General features: G+C 38.3%; 1 long non-coding RNA gene and 1 pseudogene across 1 annotated transcript; both read right to left on the bottom strand.

Annotated features, from left to right (window-relative positions):
• Positions 1 to 1,483: 1,483 nt before the first annotated feature.
• On the bottom strand, positions 1,484 to 3,676 carry LOC131313283 (uncharacterized). Its single transcript, XR_009196149.1, has 2 exons — positions 3,574 to 3,676; positions 1,484 to 2,577 (listed from the first exon to the last, which is right to left on the bottom strand). It is a non-coding gene; the product is annotated as an uncharacterized LOC131313283 (long non-coding RNA).
• Positions 3,677 to 13,519: 9,843 nt separating this feature from the next.
• Positions 13,520 to 15,433, bottom strand: LOC131314065 (uncharacterized; annotated as a pseudogene).
• Between the last annotated feature and the right edge of the window lie 8,351 nt (positions 15,434 to 23,784).

The following is a 23,784-nucleotide window of genomic DNA, read 5'->3' as shown; positions in this document are numbered from 1 at the left end:
GAATCCTACTATCTAGTAAAGGGAAACTGGAAATATTCCCATTTTGCAAGGCCCAAAGACTGTTATTTGAAAAACCAGTGTTAATACATGGGTCATGTTTTCATTTGGTTTACAGATCAGAAATCTATCCACTAGCTTTACTAATCATTCAAACCTCTTATGAGGTTCCATACTAAGTATTCTTTACTCTTAATCGGACAGAAGAGTACAATTGCAAAAACTTAGTGTACATACTACATACTACAAGTCATTTACAAATCACCGACAAGTATAATCATTCATGCAGATAAGATAAAGTATAATCACTCATGTAGATAAGATACAACCTTTTAACTCAATGAAACTTTCTGCCCCATGTGGGTTGTCTAGCCTATTCTTCATGTGAATCCAAGACTTATCCATTAGAACTATACGTATGACCACCTGAAGTGTTTAATACAAATCAAAACAAGAAACATTATAGAGTAGAGAAACAAAAAAAAACTGTATATTGACCAAAGTCTGTACAAATTAAAACCCACAACAAACAAAGCACAAAAAACCTTAATCAGTGTTGATTTGAATCTTATCCTTGCTTCTCTTATATTAAGCAAGCACATTAAAATATAATCCTCCTGAAAGTTATATAGATGAGACAGTACCTTAATATAGCTTAATCACCTCAGCAAAAATGCAATGCTTGAGATCATCAATCTGCATTTTAAAAAAGGTCAACACACACCCACACAAGCTGGCAGAGAGGGAGATAGGGCTAAAGATTGATTTTTTTAACGCATGAAGAAAAAAAAACTGAACGATGACAAAAAAAAAAAAAAAAAACCAAGCTTTTTTATATTTTTTGGGAAACTAGGCCTAAACAATTTAAGAAGAACCAAACGAGGCCTTAGATCCTAAAAGTTGTCCTATTAATCTCCACCACCACCAAACCCTCGTTTTTCTACAAAAAAAAAAAAAAAAAAACAAGGGTTACATTGCAGGGAGTTCGAGCTGACTCAAATCAATTCTATGGCGTCTAAGATGATTACACTGAAGGCGAAGGGCTCCTCGAGGCCGTCGGAGGACCTGTCGCCGGCCAAGTCCATCAAAGAATGGACGAACTGGATCATGAAGAAAGCCAAGGTTTACGCACTACAGCTTCATCCCGCTCGTCATCATCATCGGCATGAACTCTTACCCCGAGCCCCAATTGGTAGGTTTGTTGGGAGCCCAAAGGAAAGCCCATCGGAGGCCGTTCGTCGACACCCTCTACAGGAGATCTTATTACGCACTGTGCATATATCGTGTGTGTGCACGTGTATATGCGAGGTGAAATAATCTAATGCACTACAAAGTCCTAGAGGGGGGGTGAATAGGACGACCAATTTAAATTAACTCAACCACCAACTTAAACAATTCAAGCTACCACCCAAACTCCATGCCAATGCTATCCAAATTAATAATATAAGTTAAGAGCAATTAATCTAAAGAACGCAAACACCGAGATATACGTGGAAACTACTTAGGGTCAATCACACCCTAAGCATAAAACCACGGCCTAGCTACCAAAATTGCTATAGATCAAAAGGTTTACAAAGTGCTAAGAGTGGAATAACAACTTTACCCCAAATGCTTATCCTAACTCCACCACTTTGATGTAGCTCCCCGAACTCCTTCTTGATCCCATAGCCACCACGAGTCCAACGCCTCGATCTCCGTTCACCACGGCTCCGGTATCATCCGGCCAAGTAGCATCATTGGCATGAAAGTATGGATTTTGTAAAGTGAAGATTTTTATGCAAAAGAATCAACCTAGAGAGAATACATGGATCAAGAAAGTATTTCTCTAGATTGAACAAAGATGATTGAATGCTAGATTCAAATCATCCAAAAGCAAATGAAGGCACAAGAGTGAAGAAGACAATGCTTTCTCTCTCTAAAGTGGGCTCTTGTATCTCTTCTTGCCCTAGAAAAATGAAAAACAAGCTTATATATGGCCAAGCAAGAAAAATCCTGGAGAGCCCTCTAAAGGCGCTCTTAGCACGCGTACAAGGGCCTTATTCGGCTAAGGCACTACTAAGGCTCTCTTAACACGCGTGCAAGGGCCTTAGTCTGGTAAGGCGCTACTAAGGCGCAAGCACTTAAAAAGGCCTTAGACAAAATTTCCCTTCAAATAAAACAAGGCCAATAATATAAGGTTAGTGCATAAATGATATTTCATAAAAGATTAAGACACCGAATAGCTTTAATGATGCATGGAAAAATATTAAGCTAAATGCACATGAGATGCATATACCTTTCCAAGCAAAATGCACGGCACGGCCTTCGTGATCAACTCTTGAACCAACGGGCGGAGTATCTAATCTAAACAAAATAAAATCACCTCCCAACCCAAATGGAAAAAGAATAAATACAGACTCCAACGGTTTGTCGCATCCGGAAATCGCCAATTACATTAACAATCTCCCCCTTTGGCATTTCCGGTACAAAACCGTTCCAACAAAAACTCATTACAAGGAAACAAATTCTAGAATGCTAGAGAACCTTCTAAAAACTCTAACAACCTAGAAACCAAAAGCTTCCATATAAATCAAAATGATCCTGCAAAAGACAACTCAACCAAGAAACAAGCATGCATAGATAGAATATGATAGCAAGAAAAGGTTAGTGCAACGGAAATCAAATGATAAGAGAAGCTATCATATTTGAAACAATGCTAATGGAAGAGAAAGAGCAAGGCATGCATAAAAAGCATAGATAAAGTGACCCTAGACACGGACGCACAAATTAGCATAAAGTATAAGCCCTAACCACGAGCTCCAACAAGCAACATAGCAAACGCCCTAGTAACTCTAACTAACCTCTCCCCCTTTTTGTCACGGGAAGGCAAAAGGGCACACAAAAACAGAGAAGAGCCAATAAAGCACTCAAACAACAGCACGATAGAGTATAGATAAAAAGCAAGAGGATGGTTTCAAGCCTCCAATGAAGACTAAAAGAAGAAAACTATCCAATTACGATACTCTCCCTTTTTCTTTTTCTTTTTCTTTTTGTTTTTTGTTTTTTTTTTTATAAAACCAACACACAAGAAAGGACCCCGAAGGCCCAACATTCTCCGTGTCACCAAATATTAACTCCCCCTCACTAAATGCCTACACAAAATGAACACACACGCATTCACAAGGCATTATAAATCGGGCACGCACAAAATACAAATTCCCAAAATATCAAACCCAAGCATAAGGTGAGAAATTGCTCCATAAATGGACATTTAAACTCGAAGTCACCAATGAGAACAAAGAGCAAAACATACTCATGACCGGAGCACAAATCATCCCAACCACAAGCAATAAACCAATTATAAATACCCATGGAAACAAGGTCCAACGGAAAAACATGTTGCTCACACAAATTTTCAGCTTTTTGAAAAAAAATCCCAATATAAGATGCACGAGCTACAGCATTAATAAAGAACTTGTAGCCGACTCGGGACTCGGAGGGTCGGGTCCACGGTTTCGGAGCAGCACGAGATGAGGAACCACCAGCCATGGCCGAAAAAGACTGTGATTTCTAAGAGAATGGGAAGAAATTACATACCGGAGAGTGAATAAATCACTCAAAGCCGAAAGGAGGCCCTAGATGAGGAACCCAGAGGAAGAACGGCAGCTGCTGTGCTCAAGTAGGAAAAGCCATCTCAAAAAAAATGTGAGAATTGGATAAGGGTCGAAGGAATGAAAAAAGATTTGGCTGGGAGTATATATATCCAGGCAATGAACGAGCGCTACAGAAGCGCTGTAAACACGCAAGAAAGGGCACTAAGGAGATGTTATCCGCTACAAGCGCGCGAGAGAGGAACACGGACAGATGTTGCACGATCGACGGCTGGGATTAGTTGGGGATGGCGCGCCACTAGAGCACCGAAAACACGCGACCAAGGGCGCTAATCTGAACCAAAGAAAAATGGACGCGTGTAGGAGATTCCCGCTAATGGTCCGTACGAGAGCGTTAAAGGAACATCCACTGATAAAGCTCCCAAACCGCCCCAACTCTCTAAATCTCATCCAAACATTTTCTCCTGCTAAAAAGGGCAAGCGCCCCACTAACGCACGATTGAAGCCCATAGCTTCAGAATCTCCCAAAATTTTTAAAGAGGCAAAACCTGCTAGGATGGGCGCCCGCACTGCTAAAACCCTCTTAAGGCCCTTAATCTCTGAAACGTAAATAAAACAGGTAAAGGAATAGAAGCCTATACCAAGATTAAACTAAGGCATAAAGAGTAAAAATAACTGGAAATACTTTGACTCATTACTCCCCCTTACTGAAATGCCCAAATAAAATATGATCATACAAGCATCCAAAAGCATTCTAAAAATCAAGCACACAGAAAATAAAATTCTCAAATATCATGCTCAAGCATAAAATATGGAATTTCATTGAAATTGAGAGAAGCAGTAATGACACCAAAATGATAACATAACATGAATATATTTTAAAGAGAATCATGTTTTTCAATAGAATTTCATGCTCTATGCTATCAAAGTGATCAAGTGAACTCTGTGAGGGTGGTGCGAGGCCCTTAAAAATGCCAAGGAATACTCAATATAATTCCCAAGGAGAATTCACTCAAGGTTGATGAAAGAAGTCAAACCATAAGTCGTTTGGACCTAAAGACTTCACGCTCAAACCCCATATCGCATTCTTGTGGACCCAAGTGACTCACACACCTAGGATGGTGCAATGATTAGGTAGCCATTCGCCCGAGGTGCGAGATCTCATAAAGAAAAGGAGGTGCACTAGAGCAACAACCCCAAGTCTAGAATTGCATAAATAACGGAGGTGCACTAGAGCAACAACCCCAAGACTAGAGCTGCATCAATTTTTCTTTTTCTTTTTTTTTTCTTTTTCTATTGTTTTTGTATTTTTTTTAATACAACTAAAAGACAATAAGCAAGGATCTCACTCTTTTATACACCGAGGGAAGCTTTCACACTAATCCCTAGGCGGTCACTCGAGTAGAATCAATGGGGGAAAGCATCTAAAGGTAAACCTCAAACATTTGGTCAATCTAAGATCAAGACGACAAGTAAAATTCAACCAAGAATCAAATTGAGAACCCTTAGACACCAAAAGGACCAAGCCCCAAGAGAGTGTGTACAAATAGTAGAGAGCATGAGATTCAAATGACACTATGATACTCTTCACGATATAGGCAATTATGCATAATTCCATGGACTCATGAAGTGTCATCAAAGTTCAAAGCTCAATACGCATGAAAAGCCAAGCTCATCCTTAAGCATGATACAAGGAGAATATTTAACACATGCATGCAACCATACGGACAAGCAAGCACACTCAACGGCAAAATGGAAAGTGATGCAATCTAAAATCTAATGCAAGAAAAAGAGAGAAAAGAGAAATAGACACAAAAATAAAAGTGAAAATGACACATGCACACTCTAAATACAATCAAGACATGAAGCACACAAGAGTGACATGCAAACTACAACCAAACTTAAGCAAGAGGAGTAGAACCCTTAAACTCCTTAGGAGTATCTAAAGGTTGAACAACACTGGAACCACAATCAACTTTCTTCCACACTTGATTAAGTTTGTTATGAACAAGAGATGTACCATTCATGTCCTTAGCAAGCAAAGTCAACTTATTGATCTCTTCTATAATATATGAGGATTGAGTAGCAAGGCGATTTAATTGAGTAAGAAAGCTACTATTCGGAGCCTTAGGTTGCACGAGAGTGGTATTTCGAGGTCTTCCCACATTGGGTTGACCAAGGACTAAGCTCCGAGGAATAAAACGCTTTTGAGGTCTTTGAGTTTGACCTTTCTTTTGAAGCTCTCTCCTCAAACGATGACAATTAGGACGAATGTGACCGTCAACACCACAATGGTGACACGTAAGCACTCTTTTCTTAAGAAACTCATTTATTATAGGTTTTGAGTTGATAGAAGAATGTGAATTTGCTACGACTTTAGTACTCACGAGTGTTTCATTCACACAAGACTTAGCGTTGCTAGAAGAGGAAGGATTCATTATAGTTTCAGCACTCACAAACGTGATTTTCTTCTTAGGCTCACTAGACTTCGATTTAAGGGAAGGAGGATCTATGAACCCTAAACCACTCTTGTCTCTAAATGTGCGTGTCATCTCGGCAAGCCTAGTGGCTCCACAATCATTTCTCTTAATTGCTTCACTCGCCTCATTAAGATCTCTCTCAAGCTCACTAATCCTAGACTTAGCTTTTTCAATTTCTCTCAAGGCTTCTAACCTCTCGTTCTCTATGATGGAAAACTTATCGGCTAATTTGGCATTATACTTTTTAAGCTCATCTAATTCTTGAGAGATATTGATCAAATCTTCCCTAAGAGACATTTTCTCCTTCTCCGCTACTTTAAGGCTAATTTCCAACTCCTTCTTCTTTTTTCCTTGTTTCATATAGTCTTGATACATTGGGTCATAGGCCTCATGAATAGATTCTATCTCAAATTCCTCTCCTTCATTATCAACACTTCTAGCTATCTTCACTTCAGCACTAGAATTCTCACTCTCAATGCTCTCAAGACTAGAAGAGGAGGAAATGGACAAGAGTTTAGGAGAAATGGGTGAGTCAACGGTAGCCACTAGCACGGAGGCACTAGAATTCCATTCACCTCCTATTTGAAAACCACTCTCACTATCATCATCTCCACTATCATCATCCCACGTGACTTTAAGACCCTTTTTCATCTTTTTCTTGAGGGTGTTAGCGCACTCGGATTGAATATGCCCAAAACCATGACATTCATGACATTGGATTCCTTGTGGCTTTCTAGACTTGTCAAACGATGGCCTCTTATCATCATTTCCTAGAGTGTTTTTCATAAGATTAGACGAAGGTTTATGGGACTTACCTAGGTCGTTTCTTCTCTTAAAAAACTTCTTAAATTTTTTAGCAAATTTAGTAATCTCTTCATCACTCAAATCATCATCATCTTCACAAGTCTCCGAGGTGTCCTCATGGGCGGACTTAAAAGCTATACCGGTACTAGACTTAGAGGGTTTGAAATCGGAGAGGTGGTTAATCTCAAAGATTTGAAGTTTTCCTACAAGCTCGGCAAAGGTCAAATTGTCAACATCTGGACACTCTTCTATGGCGGTGACCTTAACCCTAAACCTCTCGGGAAGAGACCTAAGGATTTTGCGACACACTTTGAGATCGGAGAGAGGTTCACCAAGACTATGAAAAGTGTTAACAATTTCGGTTAGCCTAGAGATGAAACTATCAAAGTTTTCCTCGTCATGCATTTTAAGTTGCTCAAATTTCGTGGTGCACATTTGAAGCTTAGACACTCTAACTGTCTCTATTCCCTCATGAGATGTACGAAGAATTTCCCAAGCCTCTTTGGCCGTGACACAAGAGGAAATACGTGTGACTTCGTTTCTAGACATAGCACCAAAGATGGCACCTAAAGCACGGGCATTAGCCTCATAACTCGTATTATCACTGGAATTCCACTCGGACTCCTTTTTCGCTCTAATCACCTTAGTGGTGGCATCCTCGATTGTAGGTTCTTCGTAACCATACAAAACAGACCTCCAAACCCTAATGCCTTGAGATATTAAATGATTTTTCATTTTTGTTTTCCAAAGAGCATAGTCACTTCCATCAAAATAAGGTGGTCGAAAATTAGAAGCACCCTCCATCAAGGAATCTCTATCCATAGTGCAAAAACAGGATCTACTCAGGCAATTATGCCAACAAAGAGCAGCCCGCTTTGATACCAATTGAAATAATCTAATGCACTACAAAGTCCTAGAGGGGGGGTGAATAGGACAACCAATTTAAATTAACTCAACCACCAACTTAAACAATTCAAGCTACCACCCAAACTCCATGCCAATGCTATCCAAATTAATAATATAAGTTAAGAGCAATTAATCTAAAGAACGCAAACACCGAGATATACGTGGAAACTACTTAGGGTCAATCACACCCTAAGCATAAAACCACGGCCCAGCTACCAAAATTGCTATAGATCAAAAGGTTTACAAAGTGCTAAGAGTGGAATAACAACTTTACCCCAAATGCTTATCCTAACTCCACCACTTTGATGTAGCTCCCCGAACTCCTTCTTGATCCCATAGCCACCACGAGTCCAACGCCTCGATCTCCGTTCACCACGGCTCCGGTATCATCCGGCCAAGTAGCATCATTGGCATGAAAGTATGGATTTTGTAAAGTGAAGATTTTTATGCAAAAGAATCAACCTAGAAAGAATACATGGATCAAGAAAGTATTTCTCTAGATTGAACAAAGATGATTGAATGCTAGATTCAAATCATCCAAAAGCAAATGAAGGCACAAGAGTGAAGAAGACAATGCTTTCTCTCTCTAAAGTAGGCTCTTGTATCTCTTCTTGCCCTAGAAAAATGAAAAACAAGCTTATATATGGCCAAGCAAGAAAAATCCTGGAGAGCCCTCTAAAGGCGCTCTTAGCACGCGTACAAGGGCCTTACTCGGCTAAGGCACTACTAAGGCTCTCTTAACACGCGTGCAAGGGCCTTAGTCTGGTAAGGCGCTACTAAGGCGCAAGCACTTAAAAAGGCCTTAGACAAAATTTCCCTTCAAATAAAACAAGGCCAATAATATAAGGTTAGTGCATAAATGATATTTCATAAAAGATTAAGACACCGAATAGCTTTAATGATGCATGGAAAAATATTAAGCTAAATGCACATGAGATGCATATACCTTTCCAAGCAAAATGCACGGCACGGCCTTCGTGATCAACTCTTGAACCAACGGGCGGAGTATCTAATCTAGACAAAATAAAATGACCTCCCAACCCAAATGGAAAAAGAATAAATACAGACTCCAACGGTTTGTCGCATCTGGAAATCGCCAATTACATTAATACGAGGATAAAGCAAGCAATCGACAGTAACGAGATTTCGAGGATACCTCAGGGACGCTTGATTTGGGGCAGCTCGATATGGGGAAGATTGATTTCTCCGCCACTGGGTCGCTCCCTCTCTCTCCACCGCTGGGTTTGGAAAAGAGGGGAAGTAGTGAACTAGGGATCTGGGAAAAGCACAGAGCAAGAAAAAAGATTAAACAAAAAAAGAAAAAGGCAAAAAACAATGAAACGACGTCGTTTCACCTAAGGGGAAAAATTATTTCCCGCCCTTAGCCCTTTTTAGCGCGTTCCAAATGCCGCTCAAAATTTGGGGACTAAAAACAGTTGTATTTGAAAGACCACCGTTTTTTTGGTATACTAAAAACACATCATGTGCAACAGTAGCACCATAATCCATATGTAATCAATAGAGAAAAATTCTCGTAAAGTCCTATAATGCATCACTCGAGGGCTGTCCGAGTTATTTTTTTAAAATCGGAACCGTCTACCTTTTTTATGTGGGAGTGATTATATCGTTCGTGCAAAAAATAAAGTAAATTGGTTATCGTTCTATACTTGATCGCACATAAAAAAAATTTCTATTAATGAATCTACGTCCTGATGAAAAGGCTTCCAAAACCTAATAGACTCGAAAATTTGTAAGAGTAATTGAAACACCAAGAACAACAAAATGAATGGTATGGATCGTCATAGTTGTGTCGCAGTCGTGTGGCTAGCGTACATTAGACTATAGCGAAATACATTGGTTTAGACAGTCGGGTTCCGGTGAGGGATCCCGCATTTTTTTAAAATGCGGGACTCCCTATCCTGATTGAATTTCGATGATCCAAGCCGCTCAAAGTGATCAGAACGTGATTTTAAGGGTCCCCGCGAGAAATTAGCAAAAAAAATGACCGGGAATGGCTTCATCCGAGCAGTTTTCATTGAACGGTTCAAAAAAAACTGCTCGGATGAAGCCCTTCCCGGTCATTTTTTTCGGTGATTTCTTGCGGGAACCCTTAAAATCACGTTCTGTACACATTGAACGGTTCGGATTTTCAAAATTTGATCGGAAAATGAAAGTCCCGCATTTTAACAAAGTGAGGGATCCCTCACTTGATAATTTGTGTTGGTTTAGAACTAGATAAGTTGGATATATAGATTTGAAAAGTAGCTGCAGACTCATTTTTTCGAATGTTCGATCTAAACCGTTACGATTTAAGATTTTATCAAATTTATCATTCTCCCCTAAATAGGTGATAATCGGATGTTGGAAATCACATGATCGAATCACATTCGGTGCTTCCAAATGTGTTAAAGTCCTATAATGCATCACTTGAGGGCCTCCTGAGCTATTTTTTAAAAATTGAAACCGTCTACTTTTTACGTAGGAGTGATTATATTATTCGTGCAAAAAATAAAGTAAATTGGTTATCGTTATATAATTGATTGCACATAAAAAAAAATTTCATATTAATGAATCTACGTCCCGATGAAAGGGCTTCCAAAACCCGATAGACTCGAAAATTTGCGACAGTGATTAAAACACCAAGAACAACAAAATGAACAGTATGGATCGTCATAGTTGTGTCACAATCATGTGGCTAGCGTACATTGGACTATAGCAGAATACATTGGTTTAGAACCAAATAAGTTTGATGTATAGATTTGAAAGGTAGCTACAGACTCATTTTTTTGAATATTATGACTAAACTGTTACGATTTAAGATCTTATCAAATTTATCATTCTCCCCTAAATAAGTGATAATCAGATGTCGGAAACTATGTGATTGAAAACACATTTGGTGCTTCCAAAGGCGTTAAAGTCCTACAATGCATGACTCGAGGGCCGCCCGAGATATTTTTTTAAAATCGGAACCATCTACCTTTTTTATGTGGGAGTGATTATATGATTCGTGCAAAAAATGAAGTAAATTGGTTATCGTTATATACTTAATCGAACATAACAAAAAATTTCATATTAATGAATCTACGTCCCAATGAAAAGGCTTTCAAAACCCTATAGACCCGAAAATATGCGAAAGTGATTAAAACACCAAGAACAACAAAATGAACGGTATGGATCATCATATTTGTGTCGCAATTATGTGGCTACCGTACACTAGGCCCATTTTTATACAATAGAATTATATAATATATATTATTTGTTCCAATTATAAGCACAAAAAGGTTGTTGGCCTTGGTGGTTTGAGATCTGTGTCTCAAGTCCCCAAGGACTTGGGTTTGAACCCTATAGAGATTATTTTTTTAAAACTGATTATTTTTTTAAAACTAGTTTTTTTTCTTATTTATTTTCAATGTATTTTATTTTAAAATATTTATTAGATGAAACGCAGTGTATATTAGTATATGTGTAGTAATTGGTATATTATCATGTTTGAATTTTGATTCAAAATTTCTTAATCATATAAAATATTTTAAAAGCTTATTTTACTTAAATAAAAGGAAAAGATTAATAAATTATTGGATTATCAAAAAATTCACAGAAATAAAGTAAACTATAATCTGAAATCCGTTGTTTATTTAATAACATTTTTTTTTTGGTTTTTTTCACGTATCGATAAAGGGATATTCTAAACCTGATCGAGCCGCAAATTTACGGGAATGAATAATTCAACAAGTGCAAGAAAATCAACGATCTTGATCGTCAATATTGTTTCGCGATCTTGTGGCTATTGTAATCGGATGATGGAATAAATATTTCCTTTCTTTTAAATTATTAAAAGGGGGTAAAAGTTGATATTCCATGACTAAATCTATTAGTTGGGTAATGTGTTTGATTTTTTAATCTGGATTAAATGAAATTACCCAACTAAAATATATTTGGTCGGAAAATGGAATTTCGTTTTCTATTTTATTAAATTGGAAAAAATGATATTTCCCGACTAACTTGAAATTTAGTCGGCAAATAAAGAAATTACCGACAAAATATAGTTCAGTCAGAATTAATTTTCTATTTTATTAAATTGGAAAAAATGATATTTACCGACTGACTTTAAATTTAGTCGGCAATTATATAAATTTCCGACAAAATATAGTTTAGTCGGAATTAATTTTCTATTTTATTAAATTGGAAAAAATGATATTTACCGACTAACTTGAAATTTAGTCGGAATTAATTTTCTATTTTATTAAATTGGAAAAAATGATATTTCCCGACTAAATTTAAATTTAGTCGGCAAATGAAGAAATTAACGACTAAATTTAGTTTAGTCGGAATTATTTCTATCAATTACCGACTAAAATATATGTTTTGGCTGACCAAATTAATTTAGTCGGAAATTGTTGTATATTTTACCGACTACAAATTTTTAGTCGGTAATTGGCTTATTTTTTCCGACTAAACAACGTTGTTTAGTCGGGAAATTTTAGTCATGAATTGTGTATTTTGATGTAGTGTCACAGCCCACGCCACACAGCCCACTCAGCGCGCGCGCGTGTGCGTACCGGCTTTGCCGGTATGGTGCGAAGAACCAAAGGGCTGTACCACACTAGATCATTAGTTACTTACATTAGGAATGTTTCCTAATATATACCACTCCAACATCTCTCAGCTAACCAATGTGGGACAAAGCTCACAAAGAGGAAAACAAGCATTCTAAGGAAACAAAGGAAATTTACAAAACCAAAACCGATGACTCTTTTATTTTGAAAATCTCTAACAAGCATGACCCTGTCTTTACCTGGCTGCTCATTATATAGATCCTTACCTAAATAAAACATGTTAAGAAACTTGAACAAGTATGGAATGACAATCATGGACTTGGGGCGTTTTGGGGCATTGCACGAATGATAGCATAGTTAGGCTAGCACCTCCCCTGAGTCCATCAATCATGCCTCTAAATATACTAGATTAGGACGGAAAAAAATGTTACAAAATGATCAAACAGTATGCCTGATTATATGGCGCATGGGAGATTTAGATCATGAAATGCCATGAATTAGGCAAACTAAACTTTCCGAGACTAAGATTGATAAGAAATTTTGCTTTGTTTTTTTTCCACCATGTGTGTGAGACCCCTGTGCATCCATTATTCTATTAATCGTGGATGTAGTATATGGAAAGTGAATGGACGATTTATTTTTTCCCAAGGTATTAAGGCTCCGTTTGTTTGGGCGTAAAATATTTTACATATTTTTCGGTATATGGTTGTGTCAAATATGAAGAAAACATTTTTTTATTAATTGGATGAAAATGACTTACCCTTAAATCTTCCGTAAATTATTTTTCGAAATGAACTCACAGCCTTCTACTGTAATTCTCACTACTCAATTTCATCGATCGTCAATCATGAGCAGCGTTCAATGCCAATAGTCTCATATCTTTCCACTGTTTAAGACACCCCCCCCCCCCCCCCCCCCCCCCCAATCTCTACACTATTTTATCGATTTTTGAAAATATTTTTTAAGTGCCAATCAAACAACAAAAAATAAAAGTTTGAAATTCGTTTTCTGAAAAAATATTTTACATGGAAACATATGGAACCTAAATGGGCCAGGCACGAAACCCAAATTTCATCGTGACATGCATTTCAATGCATGGGAGTATTTGCTGAGGTGCAGAACTGTAAATCAAATTATTACTTAGCAGAAAAGAAAAAAAAAACTGTAGACCAAACATTCTTATGTTTCAGCCAAATCCATATTACATTACATGTTCTAATTCCTATAAACATGACAGGGTATAACCCCTTGAACAAGTGTTGGATCTTCCTAATCATGACCATCGGAAATCACTTTATTCATGTTTGCATGTCTGATTGATCATGACTCGTACGTCGATCAATTCAAGCGGTAACAAACATACGCCAAAAAAAAAAACACACACACACACACGCACTCCAATCTCATTACCTGCAGTCACTAAAATACTTGCTTATTGCAAACTACTTATATCTAGATTTTAGTCTAGTATTCATAGGGAGCTGGGGCAACCATCGGAGCAATCGTGAATTTCACCAGGTGGACACCTGCAGGTCCAGGTGCAATGAATCCGGAGCTTTTGAACTCGGCCAGTCCCCGACATCCATTTTTGTCTCGTGTTTCGCATAACTTGGGAAGAAATACGCCTGGCCAGGTGAAAAACCAGCACTTGTGTTAGTAAGTCACGGACGACTTGTGGTAAAGACTGATTATTGAAAGAATCAAGTTTCTCTTTACCTTCACCAGCAGCAAGATTGAAATACAGGTCCACAATGTTGGGGCAGCTGTTGTAGCACTGGGTTGAGCAAAGCTTCTGCAAGAAATGGGCCTCGAGGAGAGAGTCCGACGAGATTCCAAGCACGGACCTCTCCAGCCCGCAAGCATCCATGCACTGATCGGTTTCGACCCAGTCCTTCAATTTATCGGCCTCAATCTCTGATGCGGGGCATGCGTAGGTTTCCTCCCCGCTCCTCTTCACGCTCTTCTCTAGCACACATCGCTTTCCAGAAGATGAAACAGCGAAAGCGCACAAGTCTTAGTTGAGATTCTCACATTCTATTGCTCCACCTACATATAGATGTATCCCCCAACAAATAGGTTACATGGATACAAAAATGTAACTGAAAGTCTAAAATCTTAATTATGAAATTTTATTTTGGGCTGAAGCCTTGAGGTAGCAAAATCTCTGTATCTATCCATGACTCCACGGGGAGTCTTACGCCTTGTTTGGAACTTTTGGAAAGTGAGGGATGATGGGAAAATAATGAAGAAGGAAAATGTGAGGAAAATGAAGTGAAGATCTTGATAATCAATTTTTTTTTTCTTCTCTTCTTTTCCCTCTCAAACCAAAACAAGGAAGGATAAAGTTTTTAAACATTCCTTTCTTTAATTTCTTTTCATTTCCCTATGTTCCAAACAAACCCTTAATAGCATAGTTTAGCAGAAAACTCTAAAAATGAATCTTGAAGAAGTTAGAAGTATGATATAGTATAGTTTAAAGTTGATCGGGTATGTGGGCTAAAAGCGTGCCTTTGTCTATATCTCGCTGCTCAGTAAGGACTTTCAACTAAAGAAAATATTTTGGGAAACTCTTACAATAAATATGGAGTGATTACCATGCCACTAAATGTACAGTGTACTAATGTACTAGATTAAGCCCAAAAAATTATTAAATGATCATCAAACAGTATGCCTGACTATGTAACTCACGTGAGATTTAGATCACGAAATGCCATCAATTAGACAAACTGATCGCTATAGTAAGATAAAATTAGCAAAGTTAAAACTTTCCAAGACTAAGATCGATGAGAAATTAGGCCTATATTACTGGGTCTTTTGAACAAAATCATTTGGGAATTAGACAAAATTAAAAAAAATTGAGGATCTTAAGCAATGGGCTAAAAGGCTAATGGTTGAACCACCTTTGAGGAATTAAGAGTATATATAGATTAGTTGTCTTATTGGACTAGCCAGGTATATGCATGGTTAATATTGGTTGATAATTTATAGAGATGATCAATTAAAGCTCTCACTCACCTACAATAATGCCTTGAACACAGAGGGCAAGAGCAAGAGCAAGAGCTAGGATTGCCACATTCTTGGAGCTAATAAAAGAAGCCATTGGACAAGGATTACAAAGAAAAATATTGAGAAGACAACTAGCTAATGAAAGGGGAAGGAAGCTAAGATGGGGCCTAAGGATTTACTAATTTGTGCTTGGGAACAACCTTGTGGAGATGCTGAGATGCATATCATGGAGGCCTATTTATACTAGTTTTAACTCCAATGGCTCGCTCAAGTGACAAGAGGGGTGAGTTTGTAAAACCACACGTATTGCGTTCGAAATTTGGTAACCTCTTGGACTTAGGCCGCAAGAGAGAAATTGCTTGTGAATCTCCTGGTCCCAATGTGGATGAGTTACTTTTGACCAAACCAGATAAGAAAATAGTCAAAGTGCAGGCGTGTAAACTGGACCGCACACACCTGACCTTCGAACTAAAAAAATTTATATAGTAGTTGTGGTGGGAAATTGGAGAACCGTGTGAAAACAACATAAACCCTACTTCTTTTAGACAGTAGTGAACTTGGTATTTCACGCATGGGACCCCTTCAAGGACTGGGGTGATGCTCCAAGTCACTTTCTCCCTAAAATTTCAATTTAATCTGCCTAGCTTCTACCTAACGAAAGTTAACCCATTCCATATTCCACCGGTAATTAATCATTTTCACCATTAACTCCAACAATTCAACGTCCTATTTTTAAGGGAAGCTCCTCCTTGATAGGTAATTTGAATCGCATTATTCTAGGAATAGAGTATGAATAGATTACCCTATATACCTAGCATTATGGATTCTAGCGTGAGTAAAGAAATCAATTCAAGCTGGGTCTCTAAAACTAAACGATCTAAATCATAATAGCATAGATCGATCGGATCACTTTGAAGAAAAACTAAGTAGTTACGCTTGCTATTGTTCATCAGGGAATAAATCCTAAGATTCTTTCTTTGTCTAAATATATAATAAAGAATCCAAAAAACTCAATAAAAAACACAAAACCAACACAACCCAACAAGTAAACACCAACGGTAAGCCTTTAAAACATAAAAAATTAGAATAGTTACTTTGAATGTTCAATCAAATTCAAAAGAGACTGGAGCAAAAATATCATTGTTTTTCTAATTCCGACGATGTCTCACCACAATTGAAGTATATTCTCATTGGCGTAGATCAGGAAATTGATATTGGTAATTCATTTTGCAGTGGCAAGAAGTTGGCCTATGATTCATTAAATAACAAGATTATGCAATTTGATTGATTTTTTTGAGATTACGGTAATGATTGATAAATTCCATTAGATTTTTCCTCTCTTTTTTTTTAAATGAAGGTTTTCTACATTCTTTTTCTTTTTGCTTTGTTGAGAAGATATGGAATAGAGAGAAACTGAAATTTTCTTAAAAAAAACAAGAGATTTATAGCATTTAATGATAGCTTTAAGGAGTTGCCATTAAAAAAAAAAAAACGTTAGATTTAAGGAGTTAACGGTGGAATATGGGTTGGGTTAATTTCGGTTAAGTAAAAACTAGCTAGGCAGATTATTTAAATTTTAAGAAAAAAGGGACTTGAGCCAATAAAAGGTTGCCATGTGACCGATGTTGAAGGACCTCGTGCTGCCAAGGTAGGAGGAAATCCAAGTTCATGCTAGAACCCACAATGCTAGATGTATAGGGTAATCTATTCCTAGTCTATTCCCTGATAATGAGATTCAAATTTCCTAGGAGCTTTCCTTAAAAATTGGACATTGAATTGTCGGAGTTAACAATGAAAATGATTAATTATCAATGGAATATGGGTTGGGTTAACTTTCGTTAGTTAGAAGCTAGGCGGATTAAATTGGGAGGGAATGACGGCAAATGACGTATTTTGATAATTAATGCTCGTCAATGACGTTTTCAGTATTAACAAATGTTCTCGGTTTGTTCTTGGTGGGTATTAATTATCAAAACAAGTCCTGAACCGTCATTTTCCCTAAATTGAGATTTTATGGAGAAAAGGATTTGGGCTAATGAAAGGTTACCTTTCGTCCAAGGTTGAAGAAACACCTCGTAATCTATCACGAAATTACACTTGTGCCATCCTACCCTTATCTCCATCTACTTCATCTAGACTAGTGTAAACCGTTCCGATTCATAGGCGCAATTGGTAACAACTAGGGATAATTTTTCCCCCAACAGCTCTATTGCAAACCTTTTACCCAAACCCACGGTGGTGGCCAAATCCATGAAATGCATGTTGCTGTGAGATGCCGGAACTCCAAAATCGATAGCCACCGTATGGTGTCAGGCAGCCATGGATTCCGGCGAGCAATTTTTTTCAAATTTTTTCTTTTTTCGCCTCCTTTCATCTCCTCTTCTTCTTCGTTCTACCGTCAAGCTAACCCATCTTAAAAACTCGTTGAATGGAGCTAACCTCAAGGAATCGACAGAAATTAAATGAACTATGTTTAATTTCACCCTCTAGAAGTGGGTCTGTATTTCCGGCAAACTCAATTGTAAACTGCAGCAAGAGCACTTCACATGTGTTCATTTCCGCTTTTTAGCTTGAATAACATCAAAATGTTAATTCCAATTATTTTTACGTTTAGCACGATCCGATTCAAAAAAATCATTTTCTTTGTTTTTTTTGAAGCAAAATTTTTAATTGAGTCATCGTACTTTATTTATCCAAGAACTCGGGCCCCGTTCTGCTAACTTTTGATTTTTTTCGGCTTTTTGAAATTTTTATTAGATATATGCAGAATGGCCTGCCTCAAAAAACATTAAAAAAAAAGTTTAAAAAATACCCAAAAATACTCTTTAGTGGAATGATGTCTTATATTCGATTGAGATCAAAGCCAATTTTTTAATCTCTCTTTTGAAATGGTAGTTTGAAAGCAAAAATAAAAATTGTGTTAGCTCGCTCGATTTATTTTAACTATCACTTTTTTTTTGGATCAAATGTAAGAACATGTCACTTATACATTACTCTCATGTTTGTTTTTTTTTTTTGAATCGTCAATTCATTCATCACAAGACCATCGGGCAAACAAATTCCAAAACAGATACAGGAAAGAACTAAAGCAACCTAAACGTCGATCTCAGGCACCTACTGCCGAAGCAGGCCCTGCGATAACGCCGGTACATAAGAACCAATCTTGGTTTAGGTAACAGAGGATCTGAAGAGATCCACAACTCAAACCCTAAACAATTAAGCCTTGCTGAAATCTGAAGACAAAACAACAGTAATAAATCAATTAAAAGCTAACGGGTCTCGTGGACAAAACCACAAGGGTCACCGGCCAGAACAGGATGAGAATCGAACACCACTGGACCATAGTGACCGAAGACCAAATATCTTATCGCATAGTTGAATCTATTGGACACAGGTTTGTATATTGCATCCTGTTTCCAGTGATTTCATTTGTTGAGTTTATGACACGGTGAGATTTGAAATCGAGACTCGATCCGGTGAGAACTGTTAATTATTTTTCACTTATGACCGAGGCCCTTGTTCACACACGCTAATTATAGGTGCTGCAATTTATTTTTATGACTTCATAGCATCTAGAACTGCTTATCCTGTTATCTCTTTGCGATGACTTCATATTCTTTGCTTGAGATATCAGTGAGCTGTCTTACAGGTTTTCGGGTTTCATGTGGAAAAGATTCACGGTGTTTTGTGGGTGATCGCTGCTGAAAACCGTCACAAGACTTCACTCGTCCTACTGGGGCCCCCTAGGGGTTTAAAAGAACTATCGATTTTTGTTTGTGTTTGTTAGTTGCATTTTGTTTTTTTTGTTCGGGACTAGCAAAATGTAAGTTGGAGGGTATGATAGGCACGTAAATATTCACATACGCGCTCCCTAATTTATCATTGCTACGCCTATTTATATTATCACTTGGAGTTTTATGCATTTATTTTGTGTTGTAGGTATTTGGAGGGTTTGATACAACAAGCACTAAATTGAAGTATAACGGACATCGAAGTTGGGTCATTTGAATTCAATAAGGAGCAGGTCCGAAACGCAATATGGAGTCGAGAGTTTAAGACTGGACTTAATTAAGTGGGTCTCATAATTATTTGTTATTATTGTAACTAAGAATGGGGCCCAGGGTTTCAACAAGTGGGTAATTGACATACACGGCTGGAGCATATAAAAGAGAATAGAAAGCTGCGCACAAGGGAGCTAGGACGAATTACGGGAGGAAAAGGAGAACGAGAGCTGCACCTTTCGTGAGACAGATTCCGACGCACTCCGTGTAATATAGTTTATACTTTGTTTAGGGCTTTTCGGTTCGAACATCATTTTTGCAGCTTTAATTAGACTTACGTAGTTTTCTTCAGAGTTTTTTCCTCTTTATGTTTTTGAAGTTTTGTTCAAGTACTCGCACTCCGGTAAATGTTTTCAAGGACACCGAATGGAGCAGACAAGTCCGGGACTAATTGTGAGTGCTATGAACACTACGACCATACCTCCTTTTTAATTATTTGAAAAACCAAATAATTTCCTAAGTTTAGTTAATTTTTCATCAATCGATAAGGGGTGACTACTTAAGAGCCAGTTTAAATAGTAATAACATGAGTTTTGATAAACACGCACCACCGTCTCTGTAGATTCGACTCCGGTCTTGCCGAATATTGTGCTACGCCGATCCAAGCTCTACGCTTGAGGCAACCCGTTATATGAGAACTAGGATTTTGTCAAGCATCTTTAACAAATTTTCTCGATCTATTTTTCTTTACTTATTACTCTCAAAAGCCTCCATCAAAACCAAAACCGAACGGGACCAAAAAAAACGACGTCAATTAGTGTAGTTCTATCATGTCTGTAGTGCGATAAGATTACTGTAGATGAAAATTAGGGATTTGCATACCTAAATTGACAGTGGATGCTGAGCTATAGTATGTAACAAGACATCATGAAATCTGGCCTTTACCTTTCTTGAGTGAGCTGGATTTGAGGTTGACAAAGTCCTTGAATGAAGTTTGATCGAGTATCTTGGTTTAATTGGTTCATTAATATTTGCTTTTATTCATGAGCTACGTAGCATGGACACAGGCATGGCGGCGTCAAGAACATGAATACGAGGCCGATTGTGTGTGCCTGTACGCATACACAGATGTTTTATTCGAATGGGTTATTGGGCTGGTGGCCATCTCAAAGGTATAAGAATGTGGGAAAAAGGTTGTTGGAACTCTATGTTTCTTTGCAGTCATATGGTCCATATGGATGTCTAGAAATGATATTGTATGGTCAAAAATGTTTCTTCGTGGTACACTTAATTAACAAGCAAAATAACTACAGCCAATTTAATTCCTGAATCGCAGCCATTATCAGCCATACATTAAAGGTTGGAAATGTTAGTTTGCAATAAGAAAATCAATGTCTGACTTAGCGGCCTCAAAGAGGAGCTTGTATGTCTTCTCCGACGGGAGTATCGAGTCCCAAAAAACATACTTCAATGCATCAGAGCAAGCATATGAATCTGAATTGTATGAAAATACCGTTTCTAGTAAGCCTATCCCACAATATCTACTGTTCACTTCATCGAAATCTAAAAGTATGGCAAAAAAATATATTGTCAGCCAATGGTTGTAAATCTTCTTGGTATCAGGAAACTGTGGACATTTAAACGAATAGATTGTCACTTACATATTGTCACTACTAGTGTTCGCAAGCCAAAAGGCATTCTTTTAGTGTTGATATTTGTGTCTCAATTTTAAAGTTGTCACAAAAGTATTTCTTATTTTTTGTAACAACCCTTCTCCACTAAACTAAAATTCGGGAACCGGGCTTGACGCCCCCTAAAGTTGGCTGTGTTTTTTTTTTGTAGTAAAAAGCATAGCATATATCCATAGTCGAAACTTAAGTTTTTTGATCGGGAAAACAATTATTATAATAATCGCAATGTAGTGCTGACTCATCCAAATTGAATAGTTGGGCTCTACCTTATCAGATTTGAAGTCTGAATACGTTGTGCCAGATCCTTCAATTTACTGGCCCACATCAAACGTCCAGTGTAAGACAACAGACAAAAGAAAGAGTTGGTACATCACATAAAGTTGGGTCCATGAAACTATTTATTGAACAATTTCACGTATCCTAACATTTTCAAGCAGAGGAATGGGAGTCCACTTACCTTACTCGAGGTTTTGAATGATCATGTCAGAAAAAGGCTCACATACAGCAGTATAGGCAATTCTAACCCTAAATCAGCTCATACATTGAATTGCATGGTGCTGAGCTTTGTTTGGAGCATTAGATTGTATTGCCTGTCAACTAAGGAGGAAAAATCGACACACCCACGGTTTAGAATTGCATTATCCGAATTAACTTGGTAATAACTATAGGCAAGCAACTCATTGGAGGCAATCCAATCACTCTTATTCTTCGAGCCCCTTGTTCTATTAGCGGACACTATGCGAAAGAAGGCAACTATCAATTAGCACCGCACAATGAAGCAATCAATAAGGATCTCAATTCCATAATCTCGGGATTACATATAATCATTCTCTTTTCATATTTATGATTTCCTAATAGGTTGTATCATTTTCCTATATATGTGTGGTTGTATCCTGACTTTATTTTCAATGAGAAACAATTGATTCCAACAACAAATACACAATTTAACATGGTATCAGAGCGTGGTCTACGTTCTCTTACTTTGCCTTTCCCACAAAATTAAACCCACCACAGAACTGGAAGAACTCGATAGCTTCAGCCTCAAAGTCACCTTTACCAACATGGTTAAGGCACAAGAAAAGATTCAGAAACTTATTTCTGATCTCTCTTCTCCTTACTTTCTTCATTCGGCCGATCACCCCCGCACCCCTCTTTGTGATATCGCCCTAACCCATACCAACTATGGGTCCTGGAGCCGTTCAATCACGATGGCCATTTGTGCCAAAAATAAACTGGGTTTCATTGATAACACCCTACGCTACCCCACAGATCTTGATATTCAACCTTTGTGGAAACGAGTTTCTACAATGGTCCTCTCATGGTTGTTGAACAACATCAGCATCAGCAACACCATCACTCCAAGCCTAGCAAGTTGCCGCACACCGTACGAGCTATGGCGTGATCTTGAATCCAAATTTACCCAAGGCAACAACGCCACCATCTTCAAAATTCAGAAGGAGATTACCAATCTCCAACAAGTTAATCTCGACATTACCAACTATTACAACAAGTTCAAAACTATTTGGGACCAACTTGATGGAATCACTCCCCTTCCGGCCTGCACATGCAACACCGCTGCCGCATGGCAAACAAGGGTGTCAAACGAACGAGTCTATCAACTCTTAATGGGCCTCAATGAACCCTACCATGTCCTTCGCACTCATATCCTTGCCATGGACCCGCTCCCTGACATTGGGAAGGTCTACGGCTTATTGATCTCGGAAGAACAAACCAAGATGCCTCCAACGACTACTCAACCTATCCAGGCGGACTCCGCAATGATGAGTCAAAGGTTTGGGCCTCAGTCGTCTCGGTCCATCTCTAACAATAACCAACGGCGGAACTCTCATGACCAACGGCCCTACCAACAAAACCAACCCAAAAACTTCAACTCTCCTCAAGCACGGTAGCCTCCCTATGCAGGCCCTCCAATCCGACAACAACAATCCCCTCGGCAACTACCTATAACTCGTCCCAATCAGCCGCGGGGACATAGTCGCAATGGGGCTTATCCTCCACGAGGGGACATCCAGCAGGAACCGCACACTCGTGGAGGCAAAGATCCCAATGCCTACTGTACGCACTGTAACCAGACGGGTCACCACCAGTCAGGTTGTTTTCAACTCATTGGGTACCCCGATTGGTTCTTCAACAAACCCTCGCGTCCGCCATCTAACCAGTCCAATTATGCAGCACAATCGTCCATCATGAATTTCAATCCCCACTTGAGCCCCGCCGAAGCATCCCAAGCATATGATTTTTGTGAACATCCATCTGCTTTTTTTTCCGGTAATACCAATTTTATTTCACATGATTGGATCATTGATAGTAGGGCTTCCTCTCACATGACGCCTCATCTATCCCTTTTTAACTCATATACAGTTACCGATCAAATTTTGCCAATCCGGTCCGCCTCTGGCTCTATTCATGTTGTCTCTCATACAGGAACTATAACTGTCACCCCTTCCATTACTCTTTTTGATGTATCGCATGTCTCTAGTTTTCGTTTCAATTTATTATCTATCCAAAAATTATGCCGTGACCTTAAGTGCATTGTTTTCTTTTTTCCTACTTTTTGCCTATTTCAGGATCTGAAATCGAAGACTGTGATTGGAGCAAGTGAGACACGCAATAATGGATGGAAGAGAGAAGCACCCCGTCAAATTCCTACAAGATGGATAACTGCGGTGCATAATGATGGGCCGGTAATTGAAAGTTCGGTTCGGTGCCTCCTTTCTCAAGGAAAATATTCA

The sequence above is a fragment of the Rhododendron vialii genome, chromosome 13a (genome assembly GCF_030253575.1).
Source record: "Rhododendron vialii isolate Sample 1 chromosome 13a, ASM3025357v1".
Taxonomy (NCBI): Eukaryota; Viridiplantae; Streptophyta; class Magnoliopsida; order Ericales; family Ericaceae; genus Rhododendron; species Rhododendron vialii.
This window is presented reverse-complemented; position numbering and strand designations above follow the sequence as displayed.